The following is a 20,869-nucleotide window of genomic DNA, read 5'->3' on the forward strand; positions in this document are numbered from 1 at the left end:
AAGGCATCTGCGGCAGTACGGTACTCCGCGGCAATCCGATCATCCAGCATGGCGGCCGGAGATCCCCTCACCTGCCTCCGGGCATCTCCCAGGGTCTTCTGCTCTGGTCTGAGATCGAGCAGACCAGAGCACAAGATCACCGATAATACTGATCAGTGCTGTGTCCTATACATAGCACTGAACAGTATTAGCAATTAGAGATGAGCGAATTTACAGTAAATTCAATTCGTCACGAACTTCTCGGCTTGGCAGTTGATGTCTTTTCCTGCATAAATTAGTTCAGCCTTCAGGTGCTCCGGTGGGCTGGAAAAGGTGGATACAGTCCTAGGAACGAGTCTCCTAGGACTGTATCCACCTTTTCCAGCCCACGGGAGCACCTGAAAGCTGAACTAATTTATGCAGGTAAAGTCATCAACTGCCGACCCGAGAAGTTCGTGACGAATCGAATTTAACTGTAAATTTGCTCATCTCAATTAGCAATCAAAGGATTGCTATAGATAGTCCCCTATGGGGACATAAAAAGTGTAAAATAAAAGTTGAAAAATGTAAAAAAAAATTTAAAAAAAGTAAAAAAGTGAAAAACCCCCTCCCCCAATAAAAATGAAAATTGTCAGTTTTTCCAATTTTACCCCCAAAAAGCGTACATTTAAAAAAAAAAATTATTTGGTATCGCCGCGTGTGTAAATGTCCGTACTATCAAAATATGTTAATTATCCCGCACAGTGAATGGCGTAAACGTAAAAAATTTAAAAAGTCCAAAAATTTTATTTAAAAAAATGTAGAAAAAAAATTATCTAAAAGTTTTATATAGGCAAATGTGGTATCGAAAAAAGTACAGATGACGGCGCAAAAAAGGAGCCCTCATACTGCCCTATATATGGAAAAATGAAAAAGTTATAGGTGATCAAAATAGGGTGATTTTAGATTACTAATTTTGTACAAAAAGTTTTAGATTTTTTTTAAGCAGTACAAAAATATAAAAAGTATCTAGCCATGGGTATCATTTTAATCGTATTGACCCACAAAATAAAGAACATGTCATTTTTACCGTAAAATGCGCAAAATTGGGGTTTTCATTTAAATTTCGGGTTCTCCGTACATTTTATGGTAAAATGAGAGGTTTCATTACAAAGTACAATTGGTCACGCAAAAAACAAGCCCTTATATGGGTCTGTAGATGGAAATATAAAGGAGTTATGGATTTCAGACGGCGAGGAGGAAAAAAATAAAACGCAAAATGGGCTTGGTCCTTACGGGGGTTAAGGGGTGATATACTGTACAGCACATTTATGACTACTTCTGTACCTGTAACTACATGGAATCACAATCAAAGTCACCAAAAGAAACAGGAAGCCTACGGGGCGGCAGGAGGAGAACCTCAACAAGCAGACTATACCAAGGTATAAGAGAGAGTTGGTACAAAGGTAAGGAATTCTAATGACACTATAATACACCATAAACTAAACCTAAATGGCAAGGTTCTCTATTGCACTCTATAAAGCCTGTAGGGTGCACACAATGACTCACTTGGGGAGTGTGTAATGTAGGATACTAAAACACATCTCACCATGCCTAAAAGGTAGTAAAAAACAAATAATAATAATATTTAAAACAGGCAATAATAATGGTAGATTATGCCTTTAAATTTTTTGTTTCATTTGGCTGCCCAAATGTGCATATTAATTCTAGAGTTAAATTATTGGAAAGCTTAAGGATTTGTGGCAGTGTTTCCAAACCAGAGTACTTCCAGCTGTTGCAAAACTACAACTCCCAGCATGTGCGGACAGCCGTTGGCCGTCCAGACATGTTGGGAGTTGTAGTTTTGCAACAGCTGGAGGCAACCTGGTAAGGAAACTGATTTGTGGCCATGTTTTCTTCTCCTTTTGCAGTCAGAAACCTTCTACCATATGAAGGATATGGATTTTACCAGTAGTCAGCTCATACCCTTCAGGAAGCACTAGGACTAAACAAATACCCCTATCACAACCGGCTCAAATATTTACAGAGCTGATACGCTTTTAAGACTTTTACATACAAGGCTGTGAATCCTGTTAGAAAGTTTTTCTATGCATGTTAAGCTGGCCTCCTCTGCCTGCTGCAAATTCACACCCACTATACAGAAATATCTGCACGTGCGATTCAATAGGAGAAAAAAAATAAACATTTTCTGAAACATAGAACTGTCATTTTACACCCCAAAATGAGGTCTGAAAAACAGTGTGTGAAAACAGCTTCTCTCTAAAACAATAGAAAGGACTACACCAATAACCTACTAGTACCACCAATCTTGAGACCAATGAAGACCAGGATCCAGTCTCCTTAAAGTGTACCTCTCATCAAAAAAACTTTTGATATATTATAGATTAATGTATGCAGAATAACTTTACAATTGCATGTTATTAAAAAATATGCTTCTTTCTATTTAATTTTCCACTTTGAAGAAATGACCACTAGGGGTCTCCCTACCAGTCCTGGCAGCAAGCATTTCAGACTCATGCTGGAGTCCTAAACACTACGAGCTGCCAGTCTGCTTTGTTCACAAAGGAGAACACTAAGAGCTGCCAGACTGCTTTGTTCACAGCCTGTTTGCCTGTGAATAAAGCAGGCTGGCAGCTCTGAGTGTTTAGGACTCCAGCATGAGTCAGAAATGCTTGCTGACAGGACTGATCGGGAAAAATACAATAGAAAGAAGCATATTTTTCATTAACATGCTATTGGAAAGTTATTCAACATTCATTAATCTAAAATATATCAAAAGTTTATTTGATGAGAGGTACCCTTTAAAAGGGGTATTTCGGGGAACTAAACTCGTAGCCCATCCTTTTCCTCTCATCAACCTGTTTAATTGTCTAAATATCATTCATTAGCTATACAGAGCAGTTTTCCCTCTTTGGTTGTCACTAACCTCTATGAAGTGAGGGAATTACATCATCCACTGTCTCTCAAGCAGCCCCCACCCTCCTGAGAGAGACAGACCATCTAGTTTCTGTCCTACACTGATGAGTCATGCTCTCTTTAGTGCTAAGAACTGGGAGGTGTGTGCAGCCTCTGCCAATCAAACACTGAACCTCTCTCTGCTATTCAAAGCAGGGGGCTGCTCTCCGAGAGTAAGCTGGCAGGCAGAGCTGCAACAATTGCTGGGAGATGTAGGCAAAGGGATAGAAGAATGGGAAAGAATATTTATCAGCCAGAGAGGACAACAGAGGCCACAGGAGCCATGCATATCAGGCAGGATGGTTTACATCCAACAAGTGTGGTGGCTTTTGAGGTTTTTTTTTTAAAAAAAAATTTATACATATACTTTCCTGGAGTACCCCCTTTAAGATAAATTAGGGTCCCAGCATAAAAAACCCTGCAGATCTGATTCTTAAAACAAGTTATAGACAAGGTTCATCAGACAAGCGACCAGGTTAGCAGGTTAGGGTCACTTAAAGTTAGCTGAAGAAGATATTCAAATAAAAAAAAATTCAATAATCTCAGAGTTTATACAACATATCCTGTAAATCCCACTGAAGAATTACAGTCTGACTGTGACCCTTCTATGGGGTAAAATCTAGGAAGATTATTTATATCACATCAATCGTGTTTTTCATTTTTTTTTTTCTAAAACCACAAAGCCCCGCTGACATCATCCTGGGTTCACGTCCTCGCTTCCTGAGCCACAACCCTTAACACCTGCTGGACACCACTAAGAGTATAAATTCTGTATTATGAAGGGAGAACAATCGTCCATTTTTCACGTCTCCTCACGCCCACTTCCTGTGCTACAGACACGTTCGCTCTTCTTGGACAACTACCACTTCTATCATACGGGATGTTTGGCTATATACAGAGCAAAATACAGGGTGTAGGAGGGGGTGTGGAGGCGGCATATTTACAAGGACATCACAAATACGTGGGTGATGAGGGTAGCAAACCTCCAGGCAATAGATCAGGTTACATCCTTTTTTTTTGCTCAGATCGCTACAAAGCATATATAAATCTAATAGCCTCACAATGTATTCACCTCAGTTCCACATATCTAAAGCAATAAGATGAACACTGACTAAACAATAACATGATCATAGAGCCCGTAAAATGGCTCCGACTCTAGTACATGGGGCCTCTGTTGTAACTTTCTATGCCTTAGATTTCATATGGTTGTTTTTTTCCCCTGCTGGTTTTGTATAAGGAAATTTGTAGTACCCCCCCCATCAGATGATGTATGTATGTATGTAGTACTTCTACCGTAGATGCACTTTCAGGAAGAATAAATAAATTATATATATATATATATATATATATATATACACACACACACACACACACACACACACTAAAAGGGGATAAGTATTTACCTCAGGGAGAGGCCACCACTTTGGTGTGACGAAGCTTCAAAGGCCAATTAGCACTCCGTGGGCATTCTGGGTAGAGGAATATGCAAAGCAGCTCATTACACCACCTTCTCAGGTAGTGTTCCCTGGTATCAGCTTGGCTCCTGTTACGGAATATTAAAAGCTGATCGGGACTTATGCCGAGCCAGACTACTCCCCAAAAGTGTATATATATATATAACACACACACTATATATATATGTGCATATAATCATGTCCGTAAATGTTGGCACCCCTGAAATTGTTAAAGAAAATGATTACAGTAACACATGTTTTGCTATACACATGTTTATTCCCTTTGTGTATATTGGAACTAAACCAAAAAAGGAAGGAAAAAAAAGCAAATTGGACATAATGTCACACCAAACTCCAAAAATGGGCTGGACAAAATTATTGGTAACCCTAACTTTAAGATCAACAGTTTTAAGATCTCTTCACAGGTGTTCAATGGGATTTAGATCTGGACTCATTGCTGCCACTTCAGAACTCTCCAGCGCTTTGTTGCCATCCATTTCTTGGGGCCTTTTGAGGTATATTTGGGGTCATTGTCCTGCTGGAAGACCCAAGATCTCGGACACAAACCCAGCTTTCTGACACTGGGCTTGTACAGTGCGATCCAAAATCCACTGGTAATCCTCAGATTTCATGATGCCTTGTACACATTCAAGGCACCCAGTGCCAGAGGCAACAAAACAACCCCAAAACATCATTGAACCTCCACCATATTTCACTGTAGGTACTGTGCTCTTTTCTTTGTAGGCCTCATTCTGTTTTTTGTAAACAGTAGAATAATGTGCTTCACCAAAAAGCTCTATCTTGGTTTCATCTGTCCACAAGACATTTTCCCAGAAGGATTTTGGCTTACTCAAGTTCATTTTGGCAAAATGTAGTCTTGCTTTTTTATGTCTCTGTGTCAGCAGTAGGGTCCTCCTGGGTTTCCTGCCATAGCTTTTCATTTCATTTAAATGTTGACAGTTTGCGCTGACACTGATGCTCCCTGAGCCTGCAGGACAGCTTGAATATTTTTGGAACTTGTTTGGGGCTGCTTATCCACCATCCTGCATTGACACCTTTGATCAATTTTTACCTTCCGTCCACACCCAGGGAGATTAGCTACAGTGCCATGGGTTGCAGACGTCTTGATAATGTTGCGCACTGTGGACAAAGGCAAATCTAGATCTCTGGAGATGGACTTGTAACCTTGAGATTGTTAATATTTTTCCACAATTTTGAAAGGGTGCTAATAATTTTGTCCAGCCTATTTTTGGAGTTTGGTGTGACATTATGTCCAATTTACATACCCCCTCCCCTTTTTTTTTTGGTTTAGTTCCAATACACAGAAAGGAAATAAACATGTGTATAGCAAAACATGTGTTACTGCAATCCTTTCCTATGAGAAATACTTCATTTTCTTGAAAAATTTCAGGGGTGCCAACAATTATCCTAAAATGAAGACATTTGCATTGTGGCGAAAGTAAAAAAAATATGTGCCAATAATCTCAGATGGGGGGGGGGGGGGGGGGGGATTTGCAGCAGGAGGTGGGGCCAGAGAGATGGATGCACTCATCCTGGGCTCAGGCATTTTATCCTATACTGTGGCTGGAGAGGGGTTCAGGTGGGGCTGAGCTGTGATTAGACGGTGGCTGAAGGACCTGCCATAATGATAATGATGATGTGGGGTAGGTAGGACTAAGCTGGAGGAGGCTTTTAAAGTAAAAAAGAAAGGACAATATTGCATGACGTTTTGTATAAAAGGGGCAGTATTACAGGTTGCAGATCGCTGCTCAATAGTTAATGGCAATAACACATGAATAAACTTTGTGCAGAAGTGAGAGCAGTGATCTCCAACTGGTGCAGAACTAAAACTCCCAGCATGTACAGGCAACCAAAAGCTGTACAATAGCAGTACATGAGCTTTATTGTGTAACTGCCCCTTATGTATTGCTTGTAGTTGTTATTGTCTGCTGGGGGTTGTACTGCTGCATCAGTTACCGAGCACCAGGTTGAAGATCACTGCTCTGTCCCACACCATGCTGGGAGCCATAGGTTTGAGTCAGTTTTGGTTTTCAGGCAAGCACTTCCTAAAATTTTTGGTTTCAGCCCCAAATTTTTGAGTCTGTTCATCATTAGTCATTACATAAACACCTGTATTTGTCATAGCCATTACTACAGCGAGGTTGTGAAGAAAGCAATGTAATTCCATACCCTGCTTACACTACATAAGGGTTTCCCAACCAGGGTGCCTCCAGCTCTTGCATAACTACAACTCCCAGCATGCCCAGACAGCCGTGGTTAATTATCTAAATATCATTCATTAGCTATATAGAGCAGTTTTCCCTCTTAGGTTGTCATTAGAGATGAGCGAACTTCCAGTAATTGGATTCGTCACGAACTTCTTGGCTCGGCGTTTGCTGACTTTATCCTGCATAAATGAGTTCAGCCTTCATGTGCTCCGGTGGGCTGCAAAAGGTGGATACAGTCCTAGGAAAGTCTCCTAGGACTGTATTCACCTTTTCCAGGCCACCGGAGCTGAACTCATTTATGCAGGCTAAAGTCAGCAAACGCCAAGCAGAGAAGTTCGTGACGAATCCAATTACTGGAAGTTCGCTCATCTCTAGTTTTCACTTACATCTATGAAGTGAGTGTACGAGATCATCCAGCCATCCACTCTGTCTCTCAATTTCCTCTCTGAAAGCAGCCCCCACTCTCCTGTTAGAGACAGACCAATTAGTTTCTGCCCTACACTGATGAGTCATGCTCTCTTTAGTGCTGAGAACTGGGAGGTGTGTGCAGCCTCAGCCAATCAGACACTGAACCTCTCTCTGCTGCTCAAAGCAAAAGCATGGGGGCTGCTCTCTCCGAGAGTAAGGCCCCTTTCACACTATAAGAATTCATCCGTAATGAACATCAGTCATAAAAATCTTGAAAATCGTCCGTTAAACGGCCGTTAGAAAATCCCATTATAGTCTATGGGATTTTTCAAATAACCGTTTAACCCGTTATGGCCAGTTATTAATAACAGACGTTATAATGGGATTTTCTAATGGCCGTTTAACGAACGATTTTCAAGATTTTTATGAGAGGAATTTGAGAGACAGAGTGGATGGCTGGATGAGGTCATTCCCTCACTTCATAGATGTTAGTGACAACTAGAGAGGAGCGAACTTCCAGTCATTTCCAGGGTTTTTATAACGTAGGTATTTTTATAGTGTGATAGCAGCCTAAGCGGGCAGGCAGAGCAGAGCTGAATCAGTTACAGAGCCACAGGTTGCAGATCACTGCTCTGTCCCACACCATGCTGGGAGCCTTAGGTTTGGGTCAGTTTCGGTTTTCAGGCAAGCACTTACAACATTTTTGGTTTCAGCCCCAAATTTTCGAGTCTGTTCATCATTAGTCATTATAAATACACCTGTATTTGTCGTAGCCATTACTACACTTGCACAGAGGTTGTGGAGAAAGCAATGGAATTCCATACCCTGCTACACTACATCACTGTTTCCCAACCAGGGTGCCTCCAGCTGTTGAATAAATACAACTCCCAGCATGCCCGGACAGCCAACAGCTGGAGGCACCCTGGTTGGGAAACGCTGCACGTTGACACCAAACGTCAGAAGATGGTGTGTATGAGCGGGAAAACTGACCACATCACTTATCACCAAGCATTATCATAAGCATCTAAATGTGGCTTAAAGGGATACTCCAGTGGAAATTTCTTTCATTTTTTTTATGAATTGGTGCAAGAAAGTTAAACAGATTTCTAAATTACTTCTATTAAAAATCTTTTTCCTTCCAGTACTTATTAGTGGCTGTATGCTACAGAGGACATTCTTTTCTTTTTGAACTTCTTTTTTGTCATGTCCACAGTGCTCTCTGCTGACAACTCGTGTCAGGAATTGTCCAGAGCAGCATCATTTGCTATGAGGATTTTCTCCTGCTCTGGACAGCTCCTGATACGGGCATCAGGTATCAGCAGAGAGCACTGCGGACAAAAGACAAAAAATAAATTCAAAAATCAAATCATTTCCTCTGTAGCATTCAGCAGCTGATAAGTACTGGAAGGATTAAGATATTTTAATGGAAGTTATTTACAAATCTGTTTAACTTTCAGGCACCAGTTGATTAAAAAAAAAAAAAAAAAAAAAAGTTTTCCACCGGAGTACCCCTTATCAGAAGATTGACAGATGATGACATCTCAAGGACATGTTAACAGACTATAGCCTGCAGTATTACAGGAAACAATCACTTGAGTTGGTGACATGCAGGTCCGATGCTGGAGGCATAACTACCGTATATACCTGTTCTGCTGCACACAGACACCACTATACTGCTCATATGTGACTCACAGGAATAAAACACTCAGTAGACTTCAGCAGCCAGCTAGGAGGCCTTTAGGTATATGGTACCTTACACCTGAGGTTAGTCCAGTCCTGTAAACTCAATACTAATTGCCTCCGACTGGTCATTGGCCCCCAAAAGTTTTTTTTTTTTTTTAATGCACAGCAGGGCCCCCCATCACTAGCCATGGCTTTGACACGACTTTGGTTCCTTGATCCCTTTTGTTTATGCTGCTACAATGACTGTAGCAGTGACACCAGTATGGTCACGGTCATTGTAGCAGCATGAACAAAATCATGGAACTATCAACTCAGTAAGGGAGTCTACATTATTTTTTTATTATTATTATTTTATTTCATTTTTTAACAGTACCGTTAGACATTTTTTTTCATGTGGATAGACAACTATCTTTGAGAATTTAGAGCGTCTATTAAAGGGGTATTCCAGGAAAAAAAAAAATGTTTTTATATATCAACTGGCTCCAGAAAGTTAAACAGATGTGTAAATTACTTCTATTAAAAAATCTTAATCCTTTCAGTACTTATGAGCTGCTGAAGTTGAGTTGTTCTTTTCTGTCTAAGTGCTCTCTGATGACACGTGTCTCGGGAACTGTCCAGAGTAGAAGCAAATCCCCATAGCAAACCTGTTCTACTCTGTGCAGTCCCAGAGACAAGCAGAGATGTCAGCAGAGAGCACTGTTGCCAGACAGAAAAGAACAACTCAACTTCAGCAGCTGGTAATTATTGGAAGGATTAAGATTTTTTTAATAGACGTAATTTGCAAATGTGTTTAACTATCTGGAGCCAGTTGATATATTTAAAAAAAAAGTTTTTCCCTGGAATACCCCTTTAAGTGAAGGAGCTTTAATATGACATCATTTTATGAATGGTGAAGTCCCACTGGAAGCTCCACCATCTCTTTGCACCCATAAACCTTCAAAAGGGGTAAATTAATTTTAAATCAACTGGTGCCAGAAAGTTAAACAGATTTGTAAATTACTTCTATTAAAATCTTAATCCTTCCAGAACTTATCAGCTGCTGTATAATAGAGAGGAAATTATTTTCTTTTTGGATTTCTTTGCTGTCTGACCACAGTGCTCTCTGCTGACATCTCTGTCCATATCAGGAGCCGTCCAGAGCTGGAGAAAATCCCCATAGCAAACATATGCTGCTCTGGACAGTTCCTTAAATGGACAGAGGTGTCAGCAGAGAGCACTGGGGAAAGACAGAAAGGAAATTCAAAAAGAAAATAATTTCCTCTCTAGTATACAGCAGCTGATAAGTACTGGAAGGATTAAGATTTTTTAATAGAAGTAATTTACAAATCTGTTTAACTTTCCAGCACCAGATTTAAAAATTATTATTTTTTTTTAAATAAAGCTTTCCACCGGAGTACCCCTTTAACGTTTGGCCTACAGCTATCCCTACTGTTTCGTCCATACAAAGTGGTTATCCAAGAATAGAAAAACAGAGCTAATTTCTTTCAAAAACAGCCCCACATCTGGTTGGTCTGTAGTACTACAACTTTGCTTTATTTACTTCAAAGGAACTGAGCTGCAATTCCACACAACAAGAGACATAGCTGTTTTTTTCCCAATCCCGGATAACTCCTTTTAATATTTGTCTCAGCCAATCATTCATGAGTTCTGTATAGGAAGGGGTGTGAGCCACTGTCACACACCTCTGTTGGCTTGTCCTCTTGAAAACAAAAAAGGACCCAATCCTTCTCTCCCCCAACATCATCTGTCAGGGGAGAACTGGTAGGCCAACATACACAGTAGACGGCAAGCCAGGCCATCTGACTTAACTAATGAAGATTGGGGCCATTAGACTAACCTACCCCTGCAATTAAGGATTCTGAAGACAAGACCTATAAACAATAGAAAACTAAAAGGGGAACTCCAGAGGGAAAACATTATTTTTTCAAATCAACTGGTTCCATAACCTGTGTCAGGTACCGTCTGGAGCAGGAGAAGTTTGCTATGGGGATTTGCTTCTACTCTGGACAGTTCCTGACACAAAAGGTGTCAGCAGAGAGCACTGTGGTCAGACTGGAATGATATACACAACTACCTCTGGAGCATACAGCAGCTGATAAGTACTGTAAGGCTTAAGATTTTTAAATAGAAGTAATCTACAAGTTTAACTTTCTGGCACCAGTAGATTTGTATTTTTCCCCTGGAGTACCCCTTTAACAAGTTTAAAAGGGGTATTCCAGGAAAAAACCTTTTTTTTATATATCAACTGGCTCCAGAAAGTTAAACAGATTTGTAAATTACTTCTATTAAAAAATCTTAATCCTTCCAATAATTATCAGCTGCTGAAGTTGAGTTGTTTTCTGTCTGGCAACAGTCCTCTCTGCTGACATCTCTGCTTGTCTTGGGAACTGCACAGAGTAGAAGAGGTTTGCTATGGGGATTTGCTTCTAAACTGGGCGGTTCCCGAGACACGTGTCATCAGAGAGCATTTAGACAGAAAAGAACAACTCAACTTCAGCAGCTCAAGTACTGAAAGGATTAAGATTTTTTTTTTTAATAGAAGTAATTTACAAATCTGTTTAACTTTCTGGAGCCAGTTGATATATATAAAAAAAAGTTTTTTCCTGGATAACCCCATTAAAATTCATGCTCATAGCCCAGAGGATATCCAGTAAACAAACTACTGCACTGGCAAGTGTATTTACTGTAAGGTTGGATCCGCTCCCTAGGGTTGCCGCATTTCCTTCTCTGAACCAGCGCCTACTATTCACAGGTAGAGCCATGCAAACATCCCTCAAGCCACAGATCTCAGCATGTCCCTGAATTATATGGCCACACTGACCTCAATGGGCATTGTGCTATCCTATATTACATAAAAAGCACAAGTGCCAGAAAGCAACAGCTGATCATTGTGGGTCCCAGGGCTCCCCGGGATCCTGGTAACCGCTCACCTACCTTTCTTGGAAATTAAGATTGCATAAAAGTTGACGTTAGCCTAGGTTTAGACTCATCAATGCTGCCTAACAGGCAGTGCAAACAAAAGCCTAAACATGTGTCAGGTTTATAACCAAGGCTTTTTTTTGTTCACATGGCAGTCACACCCCGTCCCATAGACATTCGCATACTGTTTAGAATGCCGGTTGTGGCACAGAGATCGCGGGGGTCCCAGCGATCAGGGACCCCCATGATCCTTTGAATAGGGGATAAGATGTCTGTGGGAAGAGTATCCCTTTAAGGTCCAAGGATCTCTTGCATTATAGGTTTTAGGGAAACTTAAGTTACGCAAAAAACCACTCTGCAATAGGAATATTATATATATATATATATATATATATATATATATATATATATATATATATATATATATATATATATATATATATACACACACACACACATACACACATATTATTCTTTTTTTTTTTTTTTTTATTACTGCTTTTTTGTACATTATTAGGTAGTAGCCTGTGATTTACAGGGAGTCTAAGATATAAAAGTGGTATTAAACACACAACCGGCAGAACAAAGGACTCGGCTCCCTCGGACCCTTTGCAAAGCTTTGATCTTGCATAAAGCAGGAAACAAACTCAGTCATCAAACCTTCAGCATCGGTCTGCAACAATCCCCACATAGTGACACATGTATAGGTAACATACTACCAGCAATAGTGTGTCACGACAACCCTATAGGTCAGTGGTCTTCAACCTGCGGACCTCCAGATGTTGCAAAACTACAACTCCCAGCATGCCCGGACAGCCAACGGCTGTCCGGGCGTGCTGGGAGTTGTAGTTTTGCAACATCTGGAGGTCCGCAGGTTGAAGACCACTGCTATAGGTGCTCAGCACAATGTGAAATTATTAACTTAGTTCAGTCTATAAAACCAGAACTATTACCAACATAGTAGATTTAGTATGTGGATCTGGAGAGTTGGGTTTATAGATAAACCAGGTAAACCACGAGTTAACCTTTCATAGGCATCGCTCATATCTCACATACCTCATGGCCTGTACAAAGGAATATGCAATGCTCCATCCACTGCATAAATACAAATGAAGATCACGATGAAAGCCCGGTCAGTACAAAGTAAGTGATACACCGACATGATGTACAAGAAAAAGCAATAACGTTCCCAATTTTAAAAAGCATGAAAATCTAGAAAGAAAAAAAAAAAAAAAAAGGATTCTGAACCTTCAACCTGTGGACCTCCAGATGTTGCAAAACTACAACTCCCAGCATGCCCGGACAGCCGTTGGCTGTCCGGGCATGCCAGGAGTTGTAGTTTTGCAACATCTGGAGGTCCGCAGGTTGAAGACCATTGGTATAAGAGGTAATAATCACGTGTCACTGCCGCTTCGGACCCGTCACTGCTGCCCTGGATGTCGCCCTCCATCACTGTCGCCGCGTCCCTGTCACTCTGGAACGTCTCTGCTGCCGGGTATCCTCGCTCTACGTCGCCGCCATCACGTCGCTACGCACGCCGCTCCTATCAGATGATGGGACGGCGTGCGCGACGACAACGAAGGAGAGCGCCGGCCATGCAGGGGATCCCGGCACGGAGCAGACACCGAGGAGGCAGGTAAGGTCCCTCCCGGTGTCCTGTAAGCTGTTCGGGATGCCGCAATTTCACCGCGGCGGTCCTGATCAGCCCGACTGAGCAGCCGGGTTAGTGTCACTTTCGCTTCAGACGCGGTGGTCAATTTTGATCGCCGCATCTTAAGGGTTAATACAGGGCACCACCACGATCGGTGATGTCCTGTATTAGCCACGGGTCCCGGCCGCAGGGACCGCCGCGATAGGACAGATTTTAATGTGTATTTGCCGTATAAGAGGCACCAACTTTCCCCCCCCCCCCCCCCCCCAGTTTTGGGGAAGAAAAAGTGCGTCTTATACGGCGAAAAATACGGTACTTTGCATGCAGCATGGTATGGTGTGAATACACATACTGCAGCCAGCTGATGACTATACTGAAGCCAAGTAATATTCTGCAGAAGTAATGGAGGCGTCACCCTCCCACCCTGTATGTCTCATGGGAAGATGGTTACCAGCCCCTCCAAAGGGAGCGAGGAAACAGTTCAGAATAAAACTGTGGTTTAATGTAAGGGAAGAAGGCCTAAAAAAGGTTTTCATTAGAGGAGTATTCCGGCAAAATAAATCTTATCCCCTGTCCAAAGTGTGAACATAGTCAGACTCTACTGCCAAAGCCAAACCAATAGGTGACAGCAGGTCCTCAAACATTAAAGGGGTACTCTGCTGCTCAGCGTTCAGAACAAACAGTTCCAAACGCTGGAGCTGGCAGCTCGTGATGTCATAGACCCGCCCCCTTATGTCACGCCTCGCCCCCTCAATGCAAGTCTATGGGAGGGGGTGTGACTGTCATGAGGGGGCGAAGCGAGGACGTCAAGAGCTTCCGGCGCCGGTTCCAACGCTCAGAACAGTTTGTTCCAAATGCTGAGCAGCGGAGTACCCCTTTAAGGTATTACAAGAAGAAGGTGCTGTCCTGTGATTGGCCAGAGAAGTCAAGCAAAGGGCGGGCTTGTTTGTGTACTGCTGGCAAACAGCCCAGCTCTAGTCCCACCCCCTGAAGTGGACAGAATGAAAAATAGCTGTGCACCATGGATTATTCTCTCAGGAGCTCGATAACACCGTGCACTAAAGCCTGAGCAAATGGTTCTCTCTAATTGCATGTGTTCAGTTAAAAAGACATTTACCTCTTGAACCTGCATTTACTGTATTTTTGGTGCAGATCCTGCTGCAATAATCAGCAGCAAATACCTACACAAAATATGCCATAGTCATGTCTGACAGGGGTGGGACCTGCATCTTTGTTAAGAACAGGGGTTTCAACAATAGAGAATGACTGGAAAGGTTGTTGCGCATGTCCACAGTTCTCTCTATTCAATCAAGGGACCATGTCCTACACATAAGTGTGGGTCTCCCAGGTGAGAATACCCCTTTTAGAGCGCGTTCACATGCTATTACTAGCAGCAGGTTTCCTGCTGCAGGAATTCTGCTGCGATTTAAGCAACCACTGATTTAAATGGGTTCACAGACAGTCCACAATAGTGTCAGATTTGCGGACTGTCCGCAGACCCATTCAAATGAATGGTAGCGTAACTCACAGCGGGTTTCTCGTTGCGGGAAACCCGCTGATGGCCTGAGGGTGCGTTCCACTTGTTTTTTTTCTGGCAGTTTTTGGAATACTGCCACTGCAGTTTTTGAGCCAAAGAAAGAAGTGTATTCATAAAGGGAGGAGAAGTATACCGTATTTTTCGCCATATAAGACGCACTTTTTCTTCCCCAAAGTTGGTGAAAAGTTGGTGCGTCTTATACGGCGAATACACACACCTATTGGGTCGGTCCCTGCGGCCATCAACGGCCGGGACCCGCGGCTAATGCAGGATCGCGGTGATGCCCTGTATTAACCCTTCAGCTGACCACCGCGTCTGAAGCGAAAGTGACACTAACCCGGCTGCTCAGTCGGGCTGTTCGGGACCGCCGCGATTACAGGACACCGGAAGGGACCTTACCTGCCTCCTCGGTGTCTTCTCAGAGCCGTGATCCCCTGCATGGCCGGCGCTCTCCTTCGACATCACGTCGTCGCGCACGTCGTCCCGTCAGCCAATAGGAGGGCGTGTGTAGCGACGTGATGACGGTGACTGAGAGCATGGATCCCGGGGAAGAAGACGTCCAGAGCATCGGGGACATCATGGGGACACGGCGACAGCGATGGAGCGACATCCAGGGCAGCGGTGACGGGTCCGGAGCAGCCGGGACACGAGAGTATTACCTCCTACCAGTGGTCTTCAACTTGCGGACCTCCAGATGTTGCAAAACTACAACTCCTAGCATGCCCGGACAGCCAACGGCTGTCCGGGCATGCTGGGAGTTGTAGCTTTGCAACATATGGAGGTCCGCAGGTTGAAGACCACTCTTGGGTTCAGAATCTTTTTTTTTCTAGATTTTGCACCTTTAAAATTGTGTGCGTCTTATATGCCGGTGCGTCCTATAGGGCGAAAAATACGGTAAGTCCTTCCTTTATATGTCCTATTCCTTTTTACGCAAAAACTGCAGTGGTAGTTTTCCAAAAACTGCTAGGAAAAAAAAAACAAGTGGAAACCTAGCCTTAGGGTCTATTCACACGTACAGTATTCTGCGCAGATTTGATGCGCAGTATTTCAAGTCATTCAGTTTACATTGAAATCTGCAGCAGAAAATCCTGCGCATCAAATTTGTGCAGAATACTGTACGTGTGAATAGACCCTTCGGGATCCACAGCAAGTATGTATAATAAGCAATAGGGTTTCATAGAAATTGCTATTGTGCAAATAATAAAACTTTAACATATTACAAGCAATCAAAATTATACTAGCAAAAAGTACAACATAAGCAGCCCACAAAAATATATCCCAGGCTTCTTTGTGTCCGAAAACCAACAGTTCCTATGCAGGATATATAAATGTGACAAACTAGAAAATGGTCTCAATTTCCCCCACACCACATCTTATAAAACTACATTCTTCTCTCAAACATTAACTTTGCCTTGTTAAATTATAAGCACTTTATATAGTCTGAAGCTCTGCACAATTCACACAATTCTGCCTGTAGGATAAAGGGTCCTATATACCGTGGGCCAAGGGGGCAGCTCTCCATTACAGTGTATACGTATAAAGGGCCACAGTAAGACAACAAAACATCGATCAATTCATTTCTTTCTGCAGCTGAATGTGCAGCCAACATTAGGGTCATTGTTCTGCCTCAAGGAAACAATTGCAGGACACACAATGTCCCCCCTTTCCCCTTTACTCTCAGTCTTTCCTCCAGCACGGTTACATTTTATTACCCCTTGGAGACCAGGGCTCAAGACCAGCAGTCCATGATGAAGAAACTGTGGGCGTAGAAAATGGATGGGTTTATGGAAAACAGGCACATACTCACTTCCCTTCATTCTGCTGCAGTTCCATTGGGAACAAAGCCGGTCTTGAAAAGCTCTATGAATATTCAGAACATTTACCATTTCAGCTGAAAGACTATAAAGCTCAGATCTTGATCCCGAGTACAGTACTGGAGAATGAGGGACAATGGTTCATTCAGTACAGTCAGCGCTGGATGGCAGACAAGACCTTGATCCAGCTAAACTTTCCATTTTATACCACTTCAATATATGTTTATGTCGGACAGGCATTAATAGTGGGAGTCATTAAAAGGGCTTTGTACTTTCCCATAATGCTGTCCCAAACAAGGTACCGGATGCATCTTGCTGACATACACCCCTAAAGAACAGATGTCATTAAGCAGAATCCGTCATAGGTATACATCAGACATATACAGTCATGGCCGTAAATCTTGGCACCCCTGAAATTCTTATTTAGAAAAAATATAGTTTTTCTCACAGAAAATGATTGCAGTAACACATGTTTATTCCCTTTGTGTGTATTGGAATTAAATTTAAAAAAACAGGGAGAAAAAAAAAGCAAATTGGACATAATGTCACACCAAACTCCAAAAATGGGCTAGACAAAATTATTGGCACCCTTTCAAAATTGTGGAAAAATAAGATTGTTTCAAGCATGTGATGATCCTTTAAACTCACCTGGGGCAAGTAACAGGTGTGGGCAATATAAAAATAACACATGAAAGCAGAAAAAAAGGAGAGAAGTTCACTTCGTCTTTGCATTGTGTGTCTGTGTGTGCCACACTAAGCATGGACAACAGAAAGAGGAGAAGAGAACTGTCTGAGGACTTGAGAACCAAAATTGTGGAAAAATATCAACCATCTCTAGGTTACAAGTTCATCTCCAGAGATTTAGATTTGCCTTTGTCCACAGTGCACAACATTATCAAGAAGTTTGCAACCCATGGGACTGTAGCTCATCTCCCTGGGCGTGGATGGAAGAGAAAAATTGATGAAAGGTGTCAATGCAGAATAGTCCGGATGGTGGATAAGCAGCCCCAAACAAGTTCCAAAGATATTCAAGCTGTCCTGCAGGCTCAGCGGGCATCAGTGTCAGCGCACACAATCCGTCAACATTTAAATGAAACACTATGGCAGGAGACCCAGGAGGACCTCACTGCTGACACAGAGACATAAAAAAGCAAGACTACCTTTGCCAAAATGAACTTGAGTAAGCCAAAATCCTTCTGGGAAAACGTCTAGTGGACAGATTAGACCAAGGTAGAGCTTTTTGGTAAAGCACATCATTCTACTGTTTACCGAAAACGGAATGAGGCCTACAAAGAAAAGAACACAGTACTTACAGTGAAATATGGTGGAGGTTCAATGATTTTTTGGGGTTGTTTTGCTGCCTCTGGCACTGGGTGCCTTGAATGTGTGCAAGGCATTATGAAATCTGAGGATTACCAATGGATTTTTGGTCGCACTGTACAGCCCAGTGTCAGAAAGCTGGATTTGCATCCGAGATCTTGGGTCTTCCAGAAGGACAATGAGCCCAAACATATGTCAAAAGGCACCCATAAATGGATGGCAACAAAGCTCTGGAGAGTCCTGAAGTGGCCAGCAATGAGTCCAGATCTAAATCCCATTGAACAACTGTGGAGAGATCTTAAAATTGCTGTTGGGAAAAGGCGCCTTCCAATAAGAGAGACCTGGAGCAGTTTACAAAGGAAGAGTGGTCTAACATTCCGGCTGAGAGGTTTAAGAGGCTTATTGATGGTTATAGGAAGCGACCGATTTCAGTTATTTTTTCCAAAGGGTGTGCAACCAAATATTAAGTTAAGGGTGCCAATAATTTTATCCAGACCGTTTTTAGAGTTTGGTGTGACATTATGTCTAATTTGCTTTTTTTCCTCCCTTTTTTTGGTTTAGTTCCAATACACACAAAGGGAATAAACGTGTATAGCAAAACATGTGTTTTCTGTGAGAAATACTTTATTTTCTAGAAAAATTTCAGGGGTGCCAACATTTACAGCCATGACTGTACATCTGGTACTCCCTCAAAATCTGATGGACACTGCTTAACACAAGTGTGAACCCAGCCTGTGTGTTTTACCATGTAGGCGATTCTACACAAAGGCGAGCATGCCTTAGATTAAAGCTACGGACTAAAACTGGTATAGGTAGAAAGCTGTTCCCAGCCGCACATGATTTTTTCATTTTAGGAAAGCAACTAATAGGTCTCAGAAACAAAGTATTGTGGACAGAATTACACTACAGTCTATGAGCCTTACCTTAAATAAGTTTTCCAGTGTTATAAAATTGATGGCCTGTCTTCAGTATAGGACATCAATGTTGGCTTGGTAGGTTCCAATACCCAGCACCTCCACTAATTGAAGGGGACACATCTTTAAAGGGGTTCTCCACTGCTTTAACCTTCTTTGGTCAGTTAGTTAGTACTGTGGCTATATGTCATTAACGCTTTCTTTCCTGTTGCTAACGCTACTATATGTGTTATTTTTTTTTTTTTACCTTTTTTAACAGACCCGGAAGCTGGTTAATTCCTTAGTTTGCTGGCTTGCCTCGACCACTTTTTGTTTTCTCCCGCTGCCATCTTGCCATCGATACGTCACCCTGCAGGGTGTTGTGTGGGAGGCCGGCCAGCCCCTCGCTCCGTTCGTGCCCGCCTCCCGCGCTAATGAATATTCTGCCGTCATAAGCGCGCACCTCCTTACTTTCAGCTTCTTCTAAGCTGAATGCTGATTGGGCTGCTTGCAGCGAATCGGCTCCGGTGATTAGCGCATGCGCAGTTCGTCCTCGATCGTGAGGGTCATTTGTGCATGTGCCATTGTGATATCAGCCTCGGGCCTGACGCGCTGGGGGATTGTTAACACTAACCTAGGTTAGTGCTAACATTCCCCAGCGCGTCAGGCCCGAGGCTGACATCACAATGGCACATGCGCAGATGACCCTCACGATCGAGGACGAACTGCGCATGCGCCAATCACAGGAGCCGATTGACCGCAAGCAGTTCAATCAGCATTCAGCTTAGAAGAAGCTGAAAGTAAGGAGGTGCGCGCTTATGAAGGCAGAATATTCATTAGCGCGGGAGGCGGGCACGAACGGAGCGAGGGGCTGGCAATGGCCATTTGATGTAGCAGACAATCCTGGACACAGATGGGGAGAAGCCACTGGAAGACCATTATTGTGACTTTAAAAGGGGTATACAGGCTTTATACATCTTATCCCCTATCCAAAGGATAGAGGATAAGATGTATGATCACAGGGGTACTGCCGCTGGGGATGTGATGCCATGACCACGCCTCTAGTGACATCACATCACGCCCCCTCCATTCTTGTCTATGGGAGGGGGAGTGACATCACTAGGGGGCATGGCCATGATGTCATGTCCCCGTCTCGGAGGCAGCGCCCGACACAGAATGCCGGAGGCTGCACCAAGATCGCGAGGCCACATCGGTGGCAGCCCTGCGATCATACATCTTATCCCCCATTCTTTTGATAGGGGATAAGATGTATAAAGCCGGAATATCCCTTTAACAAAGCTTTATCATGGGAACTACCATAGGAAAGCCATGATGTGTAATGTGTTTAAGGGCATTTAAAATCATGTCTATAGATCACCAGACACGTGCAGACTGAATTGTGTGGGATGTCGTGCCAGGGATGGGCACAGTCACAGTGAAGAAAGCGTTTAGAAAAATAGGCTCTCTTGTTCGGTCAGAGAGGGTCCTAAGCCCTCTGATAGAATGAATGGGGTGCTGCGTTCCCTGGACCACTGCTGTGCCTGGCTAAAGAACGAGACTATTATTTTACCCAAAGCATAAAAAGTATCCCCAATACAAGGGTACACCAATGAGCAAACAGGAACAATCCTCTAATAATCTTTCCTTGATGTGAGATATTTTACATATTAATGATCAGGATGAAATGTGAGCTGAAACTTTAGAGAGAAATGAGCTCTATAAAGGGGCAGACACCTGTCTCCTCACACGCATACATGTACCATCACGCCCATCCCTGGCACAACATCCCACACAATTCCGGTTTACAATGCCACGATGGACAGCTTCCAAGAAGTTTGTAAAGCATAAATAGCCCTTCTTATTTTATGGTGCTTCTTAGCTAATCTCATGGAGTTTTTATATGTTTCACTACAATCACTGTACCAGGATATAAAAGATATTTTTGTAAGGCTAGTTATACTGTAGCTTCTATGAGGGATATTTATCAATGTTTGCTTATGTATTTTTTTTAGTAATTTTTTCCTTACT

The 20,869-nt window shown here is 42.7% G+C and overlaps 1 protein-coding gene across 8 annotated transcripts in view; it reads right to left on the reverse strand.

Moving 5' to 3' along the window:
- PLEKHA1 (pleckstrin homology domain containing A1) overlaps positions 1–20,869 on the reverse strand; it is an 85,295-nt gene that overhangs the window by 35,414 nt on the left and 29,012 nt on the right. Inside the window, exon 1 of one of the 8 annotated variants that reach the window (XM_056529720.1) lies at positions 16,622–16,712. The exons of the other annotated variants lie outside the window; for them this stretch is intronic. The gene's annotated coding sequence lies outside the window, so the exon portion shown is untranslated. Of the gene's footprint in view, positions 1–16,621; positions 16,713–20,869 lie in introns of those variants that run through there. 8 annotated transcript variants of the gene reach the window in all.

The sequence above is a fragment of the Hyla sarda genome, chromosome 7 (assembly GCF_029499605.1).
Source record: "Hyla sarda isolate aHylSar1 chromosome 7, aHylSar1.hap1, whole genome shotgun sequence".
NCBI lineage: Eukaryota > Metazoa > Chordata > Amphibia > Anura > Hylidae > Hyla > Hyla sarda.